We start from the raw sequence: 5011 nt of genomic DNA, 5'->3' as shown, positions 1-5011 counted from the left end.
GTCTTTTTTCCCCTTTTGTTGCTGCTTTTGTGCAAGGGTGACAATAAAACGAAATGTGTCATACAAGGAGGACCGAGTGCTATGGTAAAACAAACACATGGGTTGCCACCTCTCGGAGAACGAGCGACGTCTATTGTTACTTTGTTACAGACTGGGTAAACAGTGACCACTCATCTCACTTATGAGTTCTGGGTGGGGCTTATAGGTCATGAGGGATCACTCACTTACCTCACCAGCAGCTGAAAATTTGTTACCTATTGGTCAACAGTTGGAGGGGCCTACGCAACATGGTCAGTTGGAGGGACTACCTAACAACAAACAAGTGATTGGGTTATGATGGACCGCCCACAACGCCAGGGGCCAATGCATGATTTATGACAAAACGTAATGGAGTCACTGAGGTGGCCGTCTAAGACAGGGGTTATTGCTTGGCGTGGTAGGGGTTGTGGGTTAAAATATGACACAGTTAAATTATATAGAAAAAAAGGAAATCGACTCATCTGTATGACTGCAACCTTTCGAAAAATATGCATTATTACTCGATGTTTAAGCTTTTCTTAAGAGGGGGTGGGGGTGGGCATAATGAACCTATACATAATTGGAAGGGGCAGAATGAACGAAGCTGCATCTTCTCACACTGTAGAGGGTTAATATAATCTATTATCTATTTGTGGTGGCCGAATTTTGCCTTTCAAAAGGCTTTTTAATGGCTTCATCGATCGACATGCGGTTTCCGCTAAAAGATTCTTTAAAATATTCTCCAGTACATGACGCCCTTGGTTTTCTCAGTTTTGAGACAGTTTTGCTGTAAAAAGCTAAATTTCTTTATTTCGCCGATCGCTTTTGTAGGCCGACGATTCTGTCTCTGTAATTTTAGAAAATCTGGAGCGGAAATGATATTTTGCCAGGCGCATTTTGTTTTGAGAGTATAGATCTAGATCTAGACCTAGACCTTCTTATTTTTTGCATCTCTCAAGATTTATTGCTCCATTCCAGTCGAGTGTAAATAAAGTAGGCCAATGGCGTTCAGTTGATGTTAATGCACCGATCATTCCTTTCATCGAAAAGGGGCCCAGCTAGTAAAATATGAAGCGTACTGACAAAATGAGTTATTTATCGGATTCGAACCCTATGGAAATTATCATATACATCACGTTTATAGATGAATTTTTACAAATTATAAGTATGAAATAATAAAAGATATGTTATACTTAAAGAATTTTTGGCATCAATAGAAAATCTACAAATTTGACCATGGTTTGATCTTTGGCCGATATCTCTATTTGTGGACTGCGAGAAGTGACTTATTTTGTCAGCACGCCTGACATTATTAGATCTATATGTAGCTCGGGCGAACCAAATACATCATGTTTTTTGCAGATAACTTTCGACAACCTGCATCGATTTTTTAATCCAACTTTTACCAGTAATTTTGTGTCAGTTTGTCTTAGTTATACATAATTAAATTTTAATAGTTCTTTGTATTTTACAGGCCCAAGAGGAAGCTGACTTTTCCCCACTTTTTACAAGACTCCCTGCTAATGTGCAATAGTTCACTTTGAGAAGTTTCCAATTATCATGTGTTGAAAAGGGAGTTTCGCTTGTTTGAACCAAAGACAGTAGAACAGAAGCAGAAACATGTCCCCGCACTGTACAGTAAATTTATTTTCAACCTCATAAGGACACAGAAAAAAGCCACCCGAATCGAGGAAAAGTGACCCAACCTGTAATGTAACAAAACATTCCTTGAAAAATCAAATGAGCTTGTTGTATAGCTAAAATGTCAGGGCTCAAAGTAAAAGTTATTCACTAACATCTATGATGTTGTTTGTGTTGGAGTAGCTGTACCAGCTGCGAGGGTTAAGGACATTCAATCACATTCTGTGTAGATATGAGCTTGTCGTGCGGATGCTCATAAAATACATAATGTGATTTACTGCCCTAAAAGCAAAGTAAAGTTGTTCCTGCATCCGATCCGGACATTGGGGATTGCCTTGTTAGTGAGACAACTTCCTGGGCCTTCGGTATATTGTGGTAGGGTGGCCAGTTCCTTTCCACGCCGCCTTTACTTCCCCAACTCGAAGTCAGCTACCCATTACTGCCCTTACCCATTAAAAAAATATAAAAAATAAAAAATAAAAAGTGAAAAAAACGGGGGGGGGGGGGGGGGGGGGGAGAAAACATGTTTTTGGACCATTACATCATTATTTCATCATTGCGTTTCTCACTCTGCATCAGGGTATAGTCCACGGACACAGACTTTCTCACCCTGCACCAGGGTATAGGCCATGGACAAACACTTTCCACCTTTCTCTATCTTGGGCTAGCCTCTTGATGTTATTCCATGTCTTTCCACTTTTCTGCACATCAATTTCTGTGATTCTTCTCCAGGTTCCACGCGGTCTTTCACTTGATCTTTCACTCTGTGGATTCCAAACCAAAACGTTCTTTGTTATGCAGCGGACTTCCTGAGAGTATGTCCAATCCATTGCCAACGCCTTCTTCCTACCTCATCTCTGACTGGGATCTATCTTGTTTCCCTTAACACTTCCTCGTTGGTGACCCTGTCTGTCCATTTAATCCTCATTAACTTCCTTAGACTCGTTTGGACCACTCAGAGTCCTAACAAAGAGCCAAATGAAATTCAGCGGGCCTGACGTAGAAGAGAAGAGCAAAAGTTCCGGGATCTGGCACAACATGGCGCCAAACTGACAACCCTGACGGTGATATTTAGAGGGAACACAACAACCCCCCCCCCCTTCCTCCCCCTTGCCCATCATTCAGCTCCAGACTGAGTCACAAGGTGCCCTTCAGGGTAACTGGAACTGCTTCGGATTGCATGAGCAGGTGTATTATAATACTTGTACATTGAATTAGGATATTAGAATACAAGTCTTAAGATATTAGAATACATAGAATTAGGATATAAGAATACAAGTCTTAAGATATAAGAATACATAGAATTAGGATATTAAAATACAAGTCTATGGGCGGCCCTGACAGTGCACGGTCTAGGATATTTTACTTCCATCTTTGGTTCATACAGTCAGAAGGGCGCACTGGGTCTTATCCAAAGTGTAAAAGCTGAGTACTTGTCGTTGTCGCAGTGAGCTGTTTGTTTCTGCGCTTGTTTCTGGGTTTTAGTGTGTCTGTTCGGTTGTAGAAAATTCCCCACACTCGGAACTTCACCATGACCGTAAAGATGGCTCCAGCAGGGAACGAGAGAGAGGGTGCCTACGTCCCTCGTGACTCATTGGAGCAGAGGAAGATATAGGACTAACGCTGACATTACTTAAACGCAATCCCAAATCATCACTCATTACCACAACTAGTTCTAAAATCATCATTGCTCTCAGATCAATGACGTTAAGGACAAGCAGGCTAACCCAGATGTCTTGACCTACACCAAAAGTGAGCATTCCACTACCTATAAGAGAAGTTTGATTTCTTGGTGTGTATTTGTTTGGTTATAGAGAAAACTCTCCTTGACTTTCAAAGAAACTGAACAAGGGGCAAAAACTTTACCTTCGATTTTCTCAAAACAGCATTTTTCGGGATAGCCCCCTTGTGCTTAAAAGCGACCATTTGATCTATGGCTGTGTGGATGAGGGCGTGAAGACACCTGCATAGAAGAGTCATTTCACTTCGTTGTGAAAGCGACCTGTTATGATCAAAGATTGCAGAGCTCTTAACGCTTGTTCTTTTAAGCTAGTTTATTTTTAGTAGAGGTTTTACGGCGCTCGCAACTGCATAAGGTCATATGAGCGCCAGAAGATTAGAGGTGTTACCAGAGAGTAACACACATAAAAAAGAAGGAGGGGAGATAAGGACGATAGATGTTTGATAGGAAAGAAGAAGCAAACCACACCAGAGCACCCGCCAACCACCCACTCTTTCACGCTATACATCTAGATATTGCCCGGTCGTTGAAGTGATCTTGGTTTTGTTGCTTTGCTGCTTTGTTCCTACAGTATACTTGACGGACACAGGTTACCAACGAGTAGTTTGAACCCGAACCTGCGTGGATGGATGCGCCAAAAGACAGGGTCTGACGTGGTGTGCGAGATAGGGCTGGGCAATGAGTCGCTTTAGCAAAATTGGAATAATATGTTAGTGCCCTTCTTCATATGCTTCTTCGTATGGTATGAACCGCTTCAGTAAATGGGTTAGAACCACTACGACAAACGGATTAGAACCACTTCAACAAATGGCAGTACGCATTTCGGCAAACGAGTTAGAAAAGAGAGTCTAAATTCGGATAATGTTTCATTGAGAATTATCCGGTTATCTGGATAGGCTATCTGGATTTTGCCCACCACTAGTGCGAGGTGGAATGAAAGGAAAGAACAAGCTCATCTCTCCATCCAGACATTGTATACTAAGGGAAGCTACCAAGTTTTTAAAGGTACAAGAACTGTAAGCGATCTCAGTGTAGAGGTTACTTCCCTTGACCTGTTCGCCTCTCCGTCTCGTGGTGGACATAAGAGTTATCTCCTTTTTAGACTCCTTGTTGTGTAAATCTATGGTGATGGACGATCACACACTACACAGCACCACGTGCCCGTGAGTTGGGGATTGGTCGACACCACGTGAACCGATAAATAATTATGTCACGTTGGTTTTTTGATGATTTAAAATATTGAGGTTTTTTTCTTTTTCTTTTCTTTTCTTTTTCTCTTTCTTTCTCTTTGCTGTAAGGAAGTGGAGGTGTTTTGCCGCCTCCATCAACACAAATAAACACATTTGAGAGGCCTTGCCTGTCAGGGCCGACCCGTTCTGAGAGAGCTACATCCCACCAGTTATTTTAAAAAGTATATTAAAAAAACCGTGTTCTGAGAAAACGGACGATAAAGAAAAATAAAAGACTGACGTTTTGAGGAAATGGTGGTGACAAACATGCAAGGTGTCCGAAGCTATGAAAAAGTTGTCAGAGAGACTGAAGAAGCTAAAAATGCCTACAAATCAAAATCAATAATTTAAAGCCGAATCGTGACTTTTGGGGTGTAGCCCC

The sequence above is a fragment of the Aplysia californica genome, unplaced genomic scaffold, assembly GCF_000002075.1.
Source record: "Aplysia californica isolate F4 #8 unplaced genomic scaffold, AplCal3.0 scaffold00081, whole genome shotgun sequence".
Taxonomy (NCBI): Eukaryota; Metazoa; Mollusca; class Gastropoda; order Aplysiida; family Aplysiidae; genus Aplysia; species Aplysia californica.
Note: the sequence above shows the minus strand (reverse complement) of the source record.